The following is a 19,948-nucleotide window of genomic DNA, read 5'->3' as shown; positions in this document are numbered from 1 at the left end:
GTACATGATAATAAAAGCCTACATTTTAACTCACCTGGATTTCCAAAGTGCTTATCCTCAAGTTTTCTATTACTTTCTATATGAAATACATTTATTCTCCCAAGCCTATATTTAAAAAACACTACCTTACCCCAGGCTGGTGCTGACATTTTTCAAGGAAGAAGGGTAGGGGGAAACCAGCTTTTCATCCCACTCTACATAGAACTTATGGAATTAGGATAAATGGGAAAAACACAGCAGCTTCAAATGTTATGCAATTGCTCAAAAGCAGTTAAATATCCCTAATCAATCCTGTGTAACACAGGAAAACATGACAAATAGGCAGCTGCCAACCCTCTGGTGAAATGGAAGATTCTGGTTTGAGTCAAGCAAGACCTCAGCCAGCCTCTTGCTACCAGTTTTTCAAATCTTTACCTTGGCTTTCCAAAGTAGAGCTTCAAGATTAATTTAGTACTTGATTCAGTCTCCAGATACGAACACTGTGATGGCAAAATTCTGTATTTTACAGCCATCAGCTATTGCCAAAATTTTTCAAGGCCCATTTTCTTATGGCACTTCATTAACAAACGATCTCACCTCTCTTCCACTGATAACACCACTGATCCAGAAACACAAGGGATTTGTACTCTGGCTCGTGAATTTCAGTCCAACAATGACTTAAGAGCCCTAAAAGATTTCAGAAGTAGTCAGCAGTATTTAACAGCATATGGCTTTATGATTGATAACTGTTTAAATCCTAAAATCCTGCTGCCATTCTTTTCCTGACCTTGCAGATTTTCACTGCCAAACAAAAATTCTTCCTCATCTGTAACTGCTACCTTGTTATAACTGTGAGTTCTCCTGTCAATCTTCACACCCCTTTCTTTGCTAAAACAGAAGTCAGTAGCAATCAACTCCCAAATCATATGCTGTTCACATTACAGCACCACAAACCCCTCTGTTTCATTAAACTCTCTCATAAAACAATGATTTCTGATATGATTGTGGAAATACACATAATGTCCATACAGAGTAACAACCACACAAGAAATAGATTTTGCAGGAAAACAGGGAAACAGAAGAAGTCCGGCTCCAATAGTACTTTTGATTTCAAAGGAAACACACCCAAGATTAAGCAAAGGCAGCAACACACAGAGTAGCAACAAACTGTGATCAAACAGATGGACAGCATTTGGGTGGAGAAACAGGTCTTTCTGTTGATGTGCTAAGAATCCCAAAGGCAAATACTGCAATGCACTGCTCTCTCCCAGTAGTGCTCAAGGGGAGAGATGACATCCAGGGCAGAAATCAGTTTCCACAATATATGCACATAACAGACCTTTTGATAACACTGGCTAGTGAAAACTTCCACAGAGGTGGGCAGACAATTCCTACCCCTTGTGAAAACAGCTGGGGCCAGACAACGTATTTGTTAGTACCATAAAAGCATTTATTCCCTCCTTCTTTGCTCAGGACAGTTATTTGGTATTAAAATAATAGTTCTAGATTAAAGCATTAGTTCACTGTATTTTGTGTTTAATCTATACCACCATTATCATGTACCAAGACAGACTGTAACTCTCAGGTTCTTGATAGACTAACAACACACCAAGGTACAATATTAAAGCAGTATAGAAGAACTCACAAAAACAGAGAGTAAAGGCAGAGTGAGCAGCAGTTTACAGTGCCTTTGCTGGGTCCCAGTATTAAATGCTTACATCATTTTTTTTCCTGCTTTGTTAAAACTGTCAAGCAGAAGGAGCACTGCTGCACTGCAGAACATTATACAGATTCATACTTCACATAAAAATATAAAGCAAATGCTCTCAGCATGCACAACATGCTGATTATTCCTCTTTTTTAAGCAATCATCTGTGCTGTATAGCTATAAATAACATTTCAGCAGAATCACGAGTGTGCACACACATGCATAAGCTGAGTTTAAGATCATTACTATGTAGTTTTAAAGGAATAAGTATAACTAATAAGAACAGGGAAACTAATTTTTGCTTCATTTGGCTCTGTATAGAGAAGCATTTGCTGTAAAACGCACTGAAGACTTTAGAATCTGAGTAGGAAAAACACTTGCACACACTACAAGAAAAAGCTTATTTAATCAGAACATCCCATGTCTAACAGCAACAGCATATGGAAGAGTAAAACAGGTTGGGGGAAACACCATACATCAACCATACAATGCCATGACACCATACATCTCACCAACAACCTGGAACAGACAAACAGGGGTAGTGGAACTATACAAGTAGGAGGCCAGCAGAAGAAAACATCTGATCAATTCATTTACAGAAATCAGAGGTAAAGGTTGTATCTGCAAGCTGATGAGCTGGGTCCTGCCCTTTTCTGAATATGAAGCAAAAAGACACAATCACACCTCAAGACTTTACAACCCAAACCAGAAAATAACGTGTTTATAATATTCTGCCATGGCCTCCCTTGTGGCTCCTGCAGCCCAAGACTAGACCTGGCCAACTGATCCATCTCTGGCTGAGCCAACAGCCATAGACATAGTGTGCCTCTCCCCAGCTGCAGACTCAGTCCATATCATGGTTTGACACGGAAAAATAATTTTCTCAGAAGGAAGAGGTCAATTTGGATATTGACCAATTGAAGCTAGACACGCCTCTGAGAACACAGAGGTTTAAAAGCAGAATTCCCAGGGGAACTCGCTCTCTTTGGTTCCGGTCAGCCGCAGTGCAGCCTCTCCCCTGCCCGGCCATGGCTGGGTGGGGAGGGGAAGGCCCATGGCCTGACTGACCCAAGGGTGGAGGGACTGGAACCGGGCTGGCCCCTGCAGATGGAAGGGTGGAGAAATTTGGGATGTCTCTGTTATGCCCCCCGAGTCTCTTGCTCTCTCGAGAGAGAAAGAGACAGCAGCAGTTTTGTCAGCAGCATGCTGCAGGGAAGGAGAAGAGCAGGGGGGGCCACAAGGTGCCCAGCTACCTGTGGGAGCCAGAGCCTGGGCATCGAGCCATCCTTGGGAGTTGGGACTTTTAACCCTTCCTTGAGAAATGAAAGCTTTGTGAAATTTTTCTCCTCCTCGGTTTGAAAGAGAGGAAGAAAGACAGCTTGGACCCTGGGATGTTAGAAGGAGAAATTCTAGGTGGGAGGAGATGATGGAGTGGCTTTTGGCTGGACCTTTTCTTGGTAGTCACAGACTGAACCGATCTTCTCCTCCAAGAGAGACTGTATTTTAGGAGGATGCCGGTGAGCCAAGAGACCTGCTTCAGCTGGGAAAAGACAGAAGTGGAGTGAACAGAGAAAAGTTAGGGAGGTTTGTGGTGGTGCCCCCTGTCTTCAGAGAAGAAGAGAAGATCTCTGTTCTTGGACCCTCAGCCCCAGGGGAAATTGGGAGGGACTGTGGTCCCAAAAATGAAAAACTGAACTGTTGTTTTTTCCCCTCTTGGCAGGGCATCCTGGAAAGGAAAAAACCCTAAAAGCAGTCTGTCCATCCATGCATTGGTGGTGAGAGCACTGTGCATGGAAAGGAGAAGATCACCAGTGGCAAACTTTTTTTCTCCAGGCGGTGCCATGTGTGACATGGAAACACAGGATGTGGCAGCTGTGTTTTCTTGGGGGGTCTGTGGCACAGGAGAGGCTCCTCTCTCCCTCAATGGACTGAGCGTTGATTGTCTGGAGGGTGGAAACCTGATTGGGGTCCAGGTTGTGTCTCACTGTGGTTTGTTGGAGTTGGGTGGTGGGAGGAGGAATGCTTTGGAAGGTTTTCATTTTGAATTTTGTGTGTGTTTTTTTTCTTTCTTTTTCCTTTTATAGTAGTATAGTAGTAGTAGCTTAATAAAGATTTTTTTTTCCTTATTAAGCTTGGGCCTGCTTTGCTCTGTTCTCGATCGCATTTCACAGCATTAAATTGAGAGACTGCATTTTCATGGGGGCACTGGCATTGTGCCAGTGTCAAACCATGACAGTCCATCATATGACCTTAAAAAGAGCCATTTTACAGGTCTCTGTGAGTTTTGAAAAAAGAGAGTAACAACTTAATGCACAACAATCCTGAACTCACAGCTAAACACCAAATACAGGTAAAGTCATGAAGTGGTTCCTACAAACACAGGAAAGGACCCTTGTATAACAGGATGTTCAGCTACCTCCATTACTTGAAATTTTACTTTCATTGAGAATCCCCTTACAAATAGATAAATTGCTTCAATTCTTCTGGTATAAAACATTTTCTGAAAGATAGTAAAAAAGCCCTAAAGCCAAGTTTAACAGATCTCGCAATGTGAAAGTTGGAGTAGATGGCTAAAACAGGCAAAGGATACTTTCTGTCATACGCAGTTACTTTGTCAAGCATTTCAGAAACTCAAACATTAGCGAATAGCCTAGTATACAAAAATGAAAGCTCCATGTGTGCACATTGTTGTACAAACATGCTTTCTGAAATACATATCTTTTATTTTATATTAGAACTAATAAGTTGAAGCCATGATATTGCACATGAACTTTCACAAAAATCTGGCCTCACTGAATTCGAAATACAAATCCAAATTTTTAAGTTATGATTCTAAGAAAATGGTTCTCTAAGTCTTCACAGATATTACCATAAGAAACTAATTACATACTGACTTAAACTTATAACACTCTTCCCAAGATTTTAAAATAGTAAAATCTGTAAGTAATGTGCTGGGAAAGAAAAACCCAAACAAACTGCTGCTCCTTTTATAAGATGCAGAAACAATGACACAATTTCCTTCTATCAAAACCAGGCTTATGGAGATGATGCTATTGTTTTCATTCAGAAAGGTTATTTTATCTTCACCAGAAAAGTACTGTGAAACTACCAAATGCAAAAGGGATTATTTTGTGTCCTGCTGTGGCCTGGAGAGATCCACAAAGCATGAAAGAGACTCTTGTCAAGCACAAGCAGGCTCTGTCCTAATGGGTCACAGAAGCAGAAGCTGTGCAAATGCAGTATAATACCAGCTGAACAGATCAGTTGGGTGTTGGGGTAAGAAAAAGAAGAATGATGTCAACAGCTTCGATTTTTTTTTCTCTGCCTGGCAATAAAATGACCCAACTGAGTGGCACCAGAGGCTCCCTACAAAAAACCCACCAAAAAACCACAAACCCATCTAAACAGAAAACCCAAACCCCCTTACCTCCCCCAAAAAAACAAAAAACATCTCCTAGCCAGAAAAAAACCCAAGCCCAGGAAGCACTCAAGAGGAAGTATATACCCTGAAAGGGGCCTTTCCAGATTTTTTGTAGGTTGCTCATTGGAAGAAAAAGATTATAAAGAGGTAGGTCACAAGAGCTCTTTTCTTAACAACCAAAGAAACCTGTTTAAGATAAAGTTAAAACAACTCTGAAGGTGCCCAGGAAAGTTATAATACATTTAACCAACTAGTACATGTGAAAAGAGAAACACCTCTGATGAAACTTCTTGCTGTTGCTATTTTAAAACAGACTGACAAGGAGCAGATTTAAGGATATGTACACATACTTTCATGCACAAAAAGAAGGCCAGTCCTGACAGGACTGCAAAGTACCCAGCCAATAACAAATGTTAAACCCACTAATTTCAACACTCAGAGTACCTAGAGAAAAATGCAGTCTAGCTAACATCAGACAGTAAGATTTCAGCCTGCATTGTTAAAAAAAGTATGCTTTTACTTTAGAGATTCAGTTTAATTCCTTTCCGCAATAATTCAACTATTTAAATGCTTCTGTGGGTCTGAGCTCTACAAAAAAGCAAGCAGCTACTTCTGTTACTCTCCCAAATGTGATCTTGCACTGGCTAAAATCACTTGTGAAACTAAACACAACCCACATACCCTTTAAATAGGGACTCCCAGGAGTACCACAATATTAAGCGCAAAGGATTAAGCAGCCCCTGGCTTAGCCCAGCACAGAACACATGAAATTTAGAAAGCACAGCTTCCTAAACTTGTGTCTTATGTTCTGTGTACTCAGTTCATCTTTTTTCTTCTGCCACAGAGAAAAAACACCCAGCCTACAATGATGTGTGCTACTCCCTAAGTCAAGTACCTCAGGGAACAGCACTGGAGCACAGAGAAGCTTTGGGGAAAGGTCTCAGGCAAGAGAAAAAAGCAGCTTTAGGGGTTCTTCCACTCCATCACACATAGTAGGGAACAGGAGAGTAACAGGGTCTCAGGATGATAACATTTATATAAGCATTTGGTTTCTGGCTTCTAATTATGGATACCATACTTTAAGAATGTGGCTATGCCATGTAGCACCCCTGGAGGCAGGGGTACAGTCCCATCCTGACCTCTTGGGGAGATACCAAGGCTGTACAAAGATGAAAGCTCCAGGGACTGTGTGGTATGGCTAGTCTTAGCACAAAATTTCCAGTAAGACATTTGGGGCCACTCAGTGACTGACAGGCTGGGCAAGCGAGCCATAGTTGGTAACAGGAAACTTGCACACAATCATACTTCCATTTTGTCTTCCCTAGATTTTTTTATTTTTCTCTTTTTAAAAAAGTAAAATTTCTATTACTATTTTAATAAAATATGGTTTTTTTTGATGTTAGAATACTTTCAGTCTTTTGGGAACTCACCACAGCAGAAGGGTTAGGCACATCCATCTCAAAAACTGTGGAGGACTCCATATCCTGCCATGGCAATCCAAAATGGTCCCTAAGGCTTGCTTCTTCCTGCAGGCTCCTGTACAGGTTGCACAGCCACCACTCCCTACACTAGGATCCCCAAGAGCTGGTCACAGAACAAAATCTTCACCTTCCAGTTGCAAAGCAGTCACATGTTCCCCACACCTTCTCTTGCCAAATCCTGTTAGTGCAAGACCAGCTGATACTGCTCCAGGCTTGCATCTACAAGCATTGTAATGCTGTACAATAGAACTTGTTTTCCCTAGAATTCCCCAGACAATATGCTGGCAGCATAAGAATTGCTGAAGAGATGCAACTGTTGCATTAGCAACTTGGTGCAGAAAAAAATTAAGAACCAGAACACCAGCAAGGCAATAAAAGGAAAAAACCAAACACTGTCCCATTTAAAAGTCCTCTCCCCTCAGAATACCCAGGCTTCAAGGAATAATCACCTGACATCTGGGAAAGCAGTATCTGTAACAGCTATCCTTATCAAGAAGGGTTACCACACCACAATGGTTATTTTCAGTTATGTCATTACACCAAGATAAATACTTTTTTGACAAATCCTTTAAAAATTTTTCCTTCAATACTAGACAAAAGCATTCAGACACACTGTTACTCTAATAATTATCCATTGCCTAACCAGCATTGCAAGTCTTATACAACACTTCCTCATATACACACCTGTAAGGGAAACAGGAAAAAATAAGAATATTTTATCCAGATTAAGAGTCTATGCATCCTTCCTCTGTGATTAACAAAATAAATCATGCACACGTGTGGGTGCACATGTGCAAGTAGATGATCTGGAAAAATCTTACATTTCTCATCTATCAGAACTGAGTTCACTCCATTTGAAATTAAACTGCTCTGAGCTTGTGCAAAAAGGTACAGTATTAGAAGTATTTTTTTGCTAGACTAAAAGGAAGTTTCTCTAGCTTTTCAGCATTCTCATTTTTTCCCAGTACACCTAAGTTCTCCCATTCCAATAGACTCTGGTGAACCAGGTACCCAACAATTTAGGACAGCAATATCCTTGTGAAATCATGTACATGAGATGCTTCAGAGAAAGTCTGTATAAGTATGTATGGCATTACACATCACTTAGAAAGATTATTAATATGACTGTAATCTGGTCTCACATCTTACATCTGTGTCAAATTCTAGCAGAAGCATCAAGGGAATAATATCAGTTGGAACTGGTGGAGTTGAAAAACTGTCATACCAAAAAAACATCTTGCAAATGTGCATTTGTTTCAGTTCTTTTAATTTTGCTTCTTGATTATGTTTATGTCTACTCAGGAGGGCAGTATGAGCATAAATTTCTCTAACATATTGCTTTGACTATTCCCCCTTCCCATGGTAAATCAGTCTCCCTGCACTCACTTCTAAGGGCCCTCAAGTCTAGCATAATATTGACTTCCACATTTTGAAGTGCATTATTAAATCCTGCCCCAAAAGTTTATGATCCCAGTCTTCAACCAGCTATTAGTTACATTATAAAGTAAGTGCTTCTGTTTTCTCTCCCTCAGAGAAGATGGAAACATACCAAAAACATCTACAAAACTATCTGGTTATCCTCCAAATCACTCCTTTCCTGCCAAGCACACAGAGAATCTCAGCAGCAAAGCATCAGGTGTGCCAAAACCATTGTTCATCCTGACAGCCACCACAGTCTGCTTCCTTCACTCCTCAGGCTGTTTGCCATGTTTCTCTGGCCTTAAACAGAGAATTCTTTAACCTGGAATCATCCTGTTTGGGTTTTTAAGATACCTAAAACTCTTGAGACCGCTGTCATAACCTATAGGTATAAGTACATTATAAATTAGCAACTTCAGAAAACATAAACTTCTGTATATCCACTGCAACACTTCTCCACCAAAAAACCCCAAGAGGTTTCCAAACTGTCAGTTATAATAATAGTAATAAAAAAGCATACAGCTTCTCTAACTCCTATGAAATACAGTGTTCTAGAAAGAGGATGTATAATCTCAGACAACCTCTGAGGAACCTCATTAAATAACCAAATGAAGCCAAAATCTTGGGGCCACCAGAGCAGCATGAAGAGGGTACTTCTCCCTCCACAGGAGTGCTCTGGGGTAGGCAGTTCACACTTAGGCTCACAGAAGCAAAATTAGCTCACAGAATTAGCACATTTGGATGGATGGCAAGAGGGGAGGAGGGGGTTTGCTTTATTTCCTACTAGGTTAGTGACCCAAATCAGCTTATCAAGGAGTTATAGTTAGGGCAAGGACATTGAGACTTCATCTTCCAGGTACAGACCAGATGAATCCTGCCTCTAAAGACTATAATCAATGTCTTTGTAATTCTTGTCTGTTTTAGGCTGCCTGAGAAGTTATTCCTTCAAAAAAATCTGGAATGTATTAGAACAGGCAGAATGTTTATTATACTGAATGCCAAGTATTGGAACTGATAAATAGATTATTTCCCCCTCCTTCACCCTCTCTGATGGCAAAGTCTAAAATTAGAGTTATCATTTTGTGGAATTAGAACTTCTGCTTAATGTCACCAAATATACCAAAATAGTGTGAGGGGTTTTGTTTCTTTTTTTTCAGATCTAAAAATTTAAACAAATACATACTTTTTTGCTAAGCTGAACCGCAAAAAGTATGAAACAGTAGTGACAGACATAAAAAAAATCACAAAACTATTACTAATTTTGGAAACAAGACACCTGATAGAAGGCAGGGGATCAGGAAAACAGATAAAGCAAGTTGACTTTTATAAATCAGCACATTAAAATAACAGAAAAGCATATGTTTAGTACCTCATTTCATTATGAACTTTCTTACACAGTATTCAACAAGTAGAGGGAAGGAAAACCACATCTAACTTACCAAAAAAGCAGTCTGGAGCACTTCTGACTAAGTAATTCTTATACTGTAAAATAAGTGGGATGAGAAATGAACGGCCAACATCCTTTCCAGCTGTCAACTAATATTGTAAGAAACTATTCTGACAGGTTTTATCTTCAAATTTATCATGGGTACTATTAGACAGAAAAAGTTATGGTATGGTAGTCCAGAGGCAGCTTGTGTCTCAGAAAGCACCTTTTTCAGAGGTAGAACATCATAAACAAAGTGTACACATAGCAAACACCATTAGTTAGCAGGACTGGAACACTGAAAAGCAAACTATTAACTAATTGAAGCAATACTCTTTCTTTGTATCTTAGAAACAAAAGCCAGCCACATTGAAAAGCAGACTTTTCTACCTTTCGGTAACATATGTAGGAGAGAATTCCTATGACAACCTGAATTCAACCAAAACAGGCATGTCACAGTGGTGGTGAGTGGTGGTGATGCTGAATTAAAAATCAGAAAGACCTACCTTCAAAAGCTGCTTTCTATTTGTTGTGTGGACTCCACAGTGGTATCACAACAGAAGCTGGAGATCAGAGAGAGTTGGGAAAACTGAGGACTCACTGTGAGAGTAACTGCTCTGGTTAATACTTGCACAGAAAAATTATTTAAGGGAGGAGGAAAGAGCTAGAATAGCATGGGAGGGGATAACCTGCTGTTTCAGACAATAGGAAGCTGTTAAAACAAAAAAACAAGGGCCTCCCTAAGCACAGGAAAGTCTCATTCGAAAAGCATTGCCCCGCTGCCACCTACCAGGCAGGCAGCTCTGACAACAGAGATAAGGCCACAGGCCCAGCCCTGCTCACAGACACAGCTCCCCACGGACACAGCGCCAGGCAAGGAGGAGGAAGGTTTTCCAAACCCTTTTATAAAAGAGACCAGACTGGGGACAGAGGAGGGGGACATAGGGCTCCCCTCAGTGTGACAAGCGAACTGGAGAGTTTCCTGCAGACTCTGCAGCTAAATGTCAAGGATTGTTTTCTCATAGAAGAAATTGATAACCAGGAGCAACATGTCACCGTTTAACAGAAAAAAATGTAAAGGACTCAAAAGATGGCTTCAGTTTTGGTCCCTCAGTTTACAGCCCTGCAGCTTCAATACAAACTTAAAAGCAGTTTTTCAAAGAACAATTATTGCAGGACACTTCCTGGAACTATCCCCAAAGCCAGTGATACAGATCATGGAAAAAAGAAGTTTGTTCAGAAAAACAGCTTCCTATACCCAAAACCTCCCGTAAGCTCAGCAGTAGCATTACAGTTATTCCCAGACACTCCTACAGTACAGCTCCAGGACAGGACTGCCATCTGCATTCAGCATCAATTTACTCTTCTAATACGGGCACATTTAGAGCACAGACAGGGAGACTTACTGTACATCCAAGACCAAAATAGCTGCAGAGAAAACTTTGGTTATGTTACCAAAAAAAAAACCCAAACCAATGCACACCATTGTTTTGTTGCTCCAGCACAATATAATGCTAACAGAATCAGACTGAAACATAATAATGCTTTGGACATACAAGGAATTGAAGATACTATTCCCACTGGGACCATTTACCTAATCGAAACAAACAATGCAAAAAGGAAGCATTTGGAATACAATTAAACTGGTCTGCCTTAAGAACAATTTAGTCTTGCAGGATAGAAGGGGCTGAGCCAAGTTTTAACTATGTCTTTCCATAATGATAGATTTTTGGAGGGACAAAAATAGGAGAACAAGAAAGGAAAAAATATAGCAAAAGCACAATACTCCAAGCAGTTTTACCTCATGAGGCTTCTACACAACTTTTTTTTTTTTAAGATTTAGTGTGAGCAAATTTCAAAGTAATTTTCTAAAGTGCACTGACAGTGCCATAATTGTGAACAAAAAACAGCCCAGTATTCAGTAGTCAAGCTGGGCTCAAAACCTCCTCCACAGCTGTGTGTGGTTAAAGCAGCATGTTAACTCAAACCCTCAAACAGCTTGTTTCAAGGAAGCCAAATCACTTAAAAACACAGTTTGCAATGCCAACACAGACTTTTGCCAGGCAAAAACAATATGCCAAACCTCATTTTTAGTGTACAGAAAGTGACCAACTCTTTCAGGTGTCTCACACTATTTCTTGGATCTGCATGTTTACTCTCAAATATTTGTAGAATTTTACCAAGAGTAAAGTGGCATTATTTCCACAAAACCATGACCCAAGGTTGGTAAGCACTCTTGCAGAGAAAATACTGGTCTCTACATTCCTTTAGTCCTCCTCCTTCCACAGGACAAAGCATTTGCCTTTCCTCCTCAGACACAAAGACCACATACACCCCCCCCAGTGACTCTACTGACTTCCTTGATGAGGTGATGCTGGCCAATGCTCACAAAAGGATAGAAGCATCTAAATCAGTAACATCAAGAGTTTTGTGGTACTGATGTTTGCCAATTGCTATTTTCTTCAGCCTCAGTTCCCATAATTTTAGAACTTGTTTTCAGCTTTGTGATAAAGTGCTTAAGGTGTCCACAAATACTTGAGTAACTGCAAGAAATATGGATCCAATTGCAGATATTTTCAAACATCTGCTTTGACATAATTTTGCACAGTCCCTCAGCATGTGGATAGTGGAGACTACCAGTTACCAAACAATAACCAGTTCTTCAATACTTCAGTGCATGAAGAAAGCAGGAAAATTATTTCTAAATGCTCTCTTTCTTGAAAGCAAGATCAGTTCTGCTTCCATCACACCTAAAATTAGAACTTTTTAGAATCATACAGCAGCAAAGGACAATAAATGTTTTACTACTAAAACAAATGCCTTTGCATTAGACTGAAAGTAAGAGTTCAGTGTGTGCTGATGAGGGTCAGACAGTACAAACAGCAAGCAGGGCTCCATGCCTTGAGCAGAAGCAGGGGGACAGGTCCCCAGCTGAAGAACAACAGTGCTACTGCACTCACAAAAGAAAACTTTACCAAACATACCAGCTAAGAATCTGACTCACTGCCAGTAAACTAAGGCAGAATTCAGAGCAATTACCACATTTCTGCACAGAAGAGGAAGAAAAGTGTGTGTGTGTGTGGGGGAATAAATTCAACTCTTCTAACATTTCATCTAAATTAGGACAGAATAGCAACCCTCAAACTGTTCTGGTCAAGTACTGCAGCCCCTAGGGCAACTGGGAGAGCAATGGTACAATTATACAGCCATCCACACAGCTACCTCAGACAGAAATGAGGCAGGAAATCCAGGCAAACTAAACCAACAGAGACAAGCCCGAAATTGCTGCCTTCCTTGCTTTTTTGCTTTGGTTCAGACATCAGCCATGTGAAGTAAATGTATTTGCAAATAACCCCATCAAAGCATGCATGCCAACAGTATACCTTCATAGCTGGCAAGATAAAGAGAGATAGCCAAGAAAAATGACAAATGTATAAGTTAAAAAAAAAAACTGAAGAAACAAAGTACAGATGACAGAGCTGAAACAACCATTCTTTTAAGACTGAAAAGAGTTCTTTTCCAAATGTCTACAGTCATATGATTTTGGCTTCCTCCTGCTTTTGCAGATCTTTTAGCTTCCTACCTAGCAAAGGCTATGTTAGCCCTTCCCTTCACCTTCATATAATTATCCACCACAGCACTCCCACTCGTAGAACTGTAAATGTCAGCACACTTAGTACAGTTTAAATACCCTAAGTCTGTCTATATGAAGAAGTTTGTCAGGAATAAATGCTACGTGGTAAAGATGAATTTTCTTGACTACCAACAAAGAAGCTGGCTGCAGAAGATCCTGCCAAACTTTCACAGATCAGTTCTTACTATTCTCGTCTGATGCTCTGTTCTGCAGGTGGCAACCAGTGTAGGACCACATTACAAATGAAAAAAATATGGGTTAAAAATAACAAGAAAAGTATGAAGTGGGCTACTTTATAATTTCAGTTATTCAGAATACAGAGTAGTCCTGCAGTATGCACTTGTAACTGGCACAACACAGACCAGCAAACTACAGAGGGGTACATGAGAAGAGAAACACTAGTTACAGCAGCTTCTTTAGGAGCTTTGCCACCAAAGTCAAGACACCATGCAGATGTACTAGCCACTAATTTCTAGCACAGGTAACTTACAGTATGTTTTATGATACAGCAGTGCCAAGCTGACAGCTGCTACCAGGGTGGATCTGTTCACTATCACGTGCTCCTTCCACTCCCCTTATGCTAACACTGGTAAGTTTGCAAAATGACATATAACAGGATGGCAAAAAACAGTCGGCAATAATCAACTCTACCAATAGAAATTTTATTTTTTCATTAGCTTTCTCACTCAAAAGCAGGAAAGTAGGCCCGGTGAACAACGCTTCTTGACAATGGCCTGTAGTTAGATCCTCCTATCCAGATAACAAAGCTGCCCCTCCATCTGCAGTCAGATGGCTGTGCAGCAACTGGGAACACAGACAGAAGGCGCGGTTTCATTTAACTAAGGGAAACAGCAGACTTTGTCAGGCTGTGTACTTTCCCTAGCCTCACGCTCCCGTTGCTTCCAAGAACTGCACTGAGCTGCGAGCCACTTGCAGGAGCCACTTCAACCAAGAGCTGAACAGGGAGAGAGCAGGAACACCCAGTCAAGACCCAGCCACCTGCTCTGTCCTTAAGCAGCCACAGTGAAGCTACACTCCAGGACAGATAGCTCAAAACAACTGATGCAAATTAATCCCCCTGGTTAAACTTTTCTAGCCTCTTTCTTTTTAAGTTAAGTACATTCTTCTGGGACACTAGTTGTGAACTTGGAGAATGCATCCCCTGGACCTTTAAGAAAGTGTGAAAACAGACGTTTGCCCTCTTCACTGAAAATCTCTGAGGTAAAAAAAGTTAATTCTGTGGATAGAAAGCAGTGACCATCAACAATTTCTTTTTTGGGGTCTGAGGAGGGTGAAGAAGGTGAGTTAAGAAAGAGAAGCTCATGTTCCCATATCAGCAGTGCAATTTTCAAGAGGATAGAAAAAAACAAAGAAAAAAAATAACAACAGTAACAAACTTTAGGGCAATGTGTTCAAACATATTGGGCAAATACATATGCTGTACTCAGCTGACCTTTTCCACATGGCAAGACAACTGTTTAAAAAAGGTCTGGGAGGTGGGGAGGCATAGCAAAATCTTGCTTTTACTTCATCAACATATCCTTAGAATCAAATGGACTCATATTAAAAAAAAAATCCATTCTGTTTTCTCTTACCATCTGAGTTACTTTTTTTTTATTAAAGTCAGGCAACTCAGAGCAATTCAAATAGCTCATAAATTACAGGATGAGTAAAAATCTTTTTGTTGCCTTTTCTCAAATGAAATAATAATCAAACCAAGCATAGTGCTGTTTTGGTAACTACCAAAAGACAATCAGAAATATTTTTCAAGACTACTCAGACACTGACTAATGTGAGGACAGAGCTTTTACACCCCCACTTCCCTTCAGCCTCCCAGCTGCTCATTCTCATCCTTGTGCAACCCTTCAACATGGCAATACATCAACCTGGTCAGGGTAAACAGCAGCCAGGTAGAAAGACAGGCCAGGGTGGTTTGAAGTCAGATCTGTTCCTCAATGTTCCCTACATAGACTTCACAAGCATTTTTTGTGTGGAGTGACTTGGGGTGCTAGTACCAGTTAAATTAGTTTAGACTACATCTGTTCAAATAAAATCTAAACTAGCTTTAAAAACAAGCTTGGGAGCAATGAAGTGGAAACAATTCCTTTGCAGATGAAGTCCAGTCATCGCTATCAGGAGTACTATTGTCATAATTCCATTACAAATCTTATACTTGACAAAGAAATCTGGTTAATTTATAATTTTAAGAGTAAAAAGTTGGTATATATACTCAATATTTTCCCCTTAATTGATAAAAGCTATTTTATTTCCTATGCTTATGTGCTACAAGGCAGAGCACTCCTCATCGAGATGTCTTCCTTTTGGCACATGATTCAAACAAACAAAAAAAATACTGGGAGAAAAACAAAGTGCTAATACCCTCAGCACATTACTATGAACATATCCTGCTAGCAATTTGACTTTCTACATCTAGGAACTCTCAAGAGTGACTCAAACTAGTTTTACCTGTAGCACTGGGAAGTCTCGAATACTACAAAAGCCAGGGTTGAAAAGTTACCAAAGACAAGCAAGACTCTAAACACCACTCTTTACCACAGAGGTAACACCACAAATACCACAAATAACTGCACTTCTTGTTTCTACCACCCTCCCAAAACCACCACAAAAACAAGAAAAGCAATTCTATTGCATACTAACTCCCAGTGACTGCCAAACAGAGTGCACTGCATTTAACCCATCCTGCTTTTTGTAACTTCCACCTCAGTAAGTGGACCCAAGCCAAAAGAATGTTTTATAAATACCCTATCAAAAAGAGAAGGCAAAAGGTCTTCTTGACTGCAAGTTAAGACACCAGGTTATAGATGCCTGTTAATCAAGCAAAGCACTAAATTAAATTTCTTGGTCAAAGCATGAGCACATTCTTTGAATGACTGTGATGCCATGCTGTGTTCAAAGCCAAAGACAAGTCTCCTGTCACCTCTGCAGCTGGGAAAGACACACATACACACAGAGTTTATGTCTTAAGAGGCATGGTACGAAAATATTTTCCTGTAGAAAAAGGAATTTTCTGTAGTTTAAATATGATTACAGGTTATTGAGGAAATAATTTATAGTTTGACTAAGTCAGGAATGAAGAAACAACTTTTCCTACATAAAGCACACATATGGTACAGAACCAGCATAACTGGAGTGATAAATCTGTATCCATTTTTCCTACACTAGTCAAGAACTTAAGTAATTCTGTGACCCTAAATTACTGCACACAACATGTAAACCTTGAATCTTAGCAATGCTGTGGTACTTACCAAAAGGCTTGCAAGAAGTCTTGAGAAAGGAAATTGTGCAAGCTTGTTTCACCTGCCTGCATCAAATAAGAACAGTGTTTTTCAGCCTCTTATCTGACATAAAAAGGAGATGACAGGTTGAAGGTGTAAGATTCACTCTGGAAAATATCTTGCATCATTGTGAAACCCAAATGAAAGTAAGCTTGGTCGTATTACTTTATTTTCATATCATTTAATTTAACAGAAAAAGCAAGATCACAAAGCCTTAGTAATAGAGAAGGTAATGAGTCTCATAAAATATTGTCTTCCACAATTTCACATTCTGCATTTATTATTTTCTGTTCTGTTTTATTTTTGTCCTATGACTGAACATTGGCAGACTGATAAGCAGTCAGGATGCATATATATAGCATGGAACTCCCAAGAGCATTTAAATCCATGCCACAATACTGAAGAGCTGAAAACAAAAGTCAATGTCAATGTGATTCCAGGAATCCTCCCAATCACTATGGGGGAATTAGTATCTTAAACAAACTTTTATTTGCAATTCATAAAACTAAGTCCTCTATGAAAATATGCCATTAGAAAGAAGAGGGGAAGTAACAATTCTTGAATCAACTTTCTTTTCACCTTGAAATATTTTCCAATAATTCCATTAGAACAGCCATTATTTCTTAAAATTTCATGCACCTACAAAAGCTGTTGCAGATGTTTACATTTCAGTGACTTTTACACAGTGTACACAATCACATCTTATGATGGCTATTGTTTATTTCATAGCCAGTGAAATTAAACTGGCTTAAGATGCTAAATATGAACAAGAAGGGTGAGGAATAGGTGATGACATCCAGAGGAAACAGTAAGCCACTTGCCAAAAATCTATGGAAAGTCACATCTGTCACAGTAATAGGTGCTGTAACGAAAAAATATGCTTAAAAGTTAAAGAGATTTTCAGATAGAAAAGTAATTGACCAGATTTCACCCTGTGGACTAATCCTGCTATGCCACGGATTACCTACTCTTTCACCTTAACCTGGTGTCCCATCGCTGGAACATCCCACTGGACTACAAACCTGCTTCTGACACAACACCCATACTCTCTGCATAAATACAGGAGAAAAAAAAAAAAGAAAAAAGAGTAGTAAACACTAGCATAATGTGCCATTCACTCAGTTTCCTCTCCCTGAGGTCTAAGGCACACATGAAGAGCAAGTACACATTAAGAGACCTAAAGACTCCACAGGTCTTAAAGCATGCTAAGAATAAAATATTCATCCCTTTAAAAAGCCCATGTTAATATGTCATTTGGGATGATGCATTTTCCAGGACAAAGGCCATTGGGTCTCATCTATCTATGTAGGATGCCCTCTACAAAGACCAATACAGAATACTAAGTAGTATATAAACATCAGCAGCTAAATTTAGAGAGCAAAAACATCACCCATTGAATACTGATTAGACTGAAATTCTATCAAGACAATAGAAAAAAAGAAACCTGCAGAATGATGGATTCAGAGGTGTGCATTCAAAACCAAAAATAGCACATCTCTTAACATATACATACATGCATTCAAGTATTATTGTTTATTCAAAGACTTACTCCAGACCTATGCTCTACAAGATTAGAAGAGACTAAATCTACTTTGGAATCTAATGCAAAAAATTAGATGTGGTAGAGATGGGCATTTCCAAATCAGAACTTAAAAGGGAAATCTCAGCCTACATTTTTAACATAAGAATGCCCAAGAGACTTTTCTCTAGCCTTAAGAACCAAACCTGCTAAAGTCATGTTTTACTTGGTCACATCTTTCTGCTACCAAGAAAATTAGAGGTCCTCCTGACAACTTTATCTTCACATGATGATTTTAAAGAGCAGCAATTTTTTTTTTCTTTTTTCTGCCAATTTTAACTTATCTGGTGAAAAGTGAACAGATTAGCCAAAAATGAGAAATACAAACATAGAAGTATATTTATCATGAAGATTAAATGAATGTTCAAAGAAAGGTTCCATTGCCTCACCTCACCTTATAAAGAAAAAAAATCCCAACCAACAACAAAAAAACAAAACAAAACAAAAAAAAACCACCAAAAGCCCCAAACAAAGCTACAAGCTATCCTTTGCCTTTCTTCTCCAGAACCAGCAAACAAAACTCCTGTACATACAAATATTTAGGTGGTTTAAAATTCCACATGGACGTACATACCCCCACCTAACTGCCAAAACATCTAGCTTCTTTTCCATACAGGTGGGATATAATGTTCCATTGGCAAGGGAGGAAGAGCAACTCTATGACATCTGACATCCCTCCTCTAGTCCAAACCTGAGCATTTGGAATTGCCTTAATTTACCCAAGTATAAAGAGTCAAATTTTGCGCAGCACTTTTTATCAAGGACAGTCGGGTACCCAGCACAATTCACCATCATGGAAAACACAATCATCTAAGGCAGTATCTAGTGTTCACTTACTATCTAAGCAACAGTTCAAACAAGTAAATACAACTGAAGCATACAACATGATGGATGGCTGTATTACAAAAAAAAAAAAATTAAGTATGCAAATAATTAAACACCCTGCGCGCAGCACATTTTTCCCATGCAGCCCGCTGAAGGAGAAAACCTTTCCCGTGCTTACACGGCAGGCAGCCCCGCACAGCCCACGCCGACACCTGCTGCAGCGGCCCCGCTCCCGCCGCTCCCGCCGCTCCCGCCGCGGGCGCCCCCGGCCCGCGCGGCCCCGCGCGCTCTCCGCCGCCAAGCGCACGTGCGCAGCCGCCGCCGCCCGTCCCGCGGCGCGGGCAGCGCGAGCGGGAGCCGCGGCCCCGCCCCATGACGTCATCGCTCCGGCCGCGCACCTGATCCCCGGCAGGTCGCGCCTTAAAGGGGCCGCAGCGGCTGCGGGAAGGCCGCGCTCGGTACCAGCCGCCTTCCCCCGCAGGGCACGCCGCGCCGCCCGCCACCGCCGACAGACCCTGCGGCCGCGCCCTGCCCTCGAACCCTCCTCCCCGGAAAGAAATATCCCAGGGTGCCGATTATGTAAATAATTTGGGCGAGCAAACCCCTCACCTGGTGGATTTTAGAAACACACTTCAAATACTTTCCCAGTCTTTCCACAGCTCTTTTTGAGAGGCGGCCGTGGCCAGAGTAGGATGTGCCTCTCTGATTCTTTCCATCCAAGAATCCAAGCAGCTACAGTTTTTAAGAACCTGAAGGCCCCAGCTCTCCTCTCTTGCCCCAGAAGCACAGTACCAGTCTGCCTATAGGTAAAGGTCAGCTTGACCACTCTGTGTCATGTTCAGAACCAGACACTGAACAAGAACTGCTGGATTTCTGCCAGAAGAAAACAGCCAATGTAACATGACACAAAACTGATAACCCCTTAGTTTGTATCATCAACAAATAAGAGGCTCTAAATGCAATTGGGGCAAATCAAACTTATTACTGTGCTCTTGCCCAATCAAAATCAATTGTCCTCTTACCCTGCTCAGTGATCCTCTGTACTAAGGAAATGTGCTGGAGGACATGAGACCTTTAAATCAGTATCTGCATCACTTCAACTCAAGACAGGCAAATAACATAAAATGGGGAAGAGAGGATAATGAAATGGAAGATACAAATATTAAAAGTATTCAGAATG

General features: G+C 40.5%; 1 protein-coding gene across 8 annotated transcripts in view; it reads right to left on the bottom strand.

Annotated features, from left to right (window-relative positions):
• The window catches only part of USP54 (ubiquitin specific peptidase 54), a 93,711-nt gene that overhangs the window by 52,581 nt on the left and 21,182 nt on the right, over positions 1-19,948 (bottom strand). For 2 of the 8 annotated variants that reach the window (XM_085583573.1, XM_085583574.1), the window contains exon 1: positions 9,941-16,316. The exons of 4 other annotated variants lie outside the window; for them this stretch is intronic. The gene's annotated coding sequence lies outside the window, so the exon portion shown is untranslated. Of the gene's footprint in view, positions 1-9,940; positions 16,317-18,946; positions 19,095-19,948 lie in introns of those variants that run through there. 2 more of the 8 variants (XM_077784584.2, XM_077784585.2) reach the window with 2 other exon arrangements.

The sequence above is a fragment of the Lonchura striata genome, chromosome 6 (assembly GCF_050655825.1).
Source record: "Lonchura striata isolate lonStrDom1 chromosome 6, ASM5065582v1, whole genome shotgun sequence".
In the NCBI taxonomy this organism is placed as follows: Eukaryota; Metazoa; Chordata; class Aves; order Passeriformes; family Estrildidae; genus Lonchura; species Lonchura striata.
This window is presented reverse-complemented; position numbering and strand designations above follow the sequence as displayed.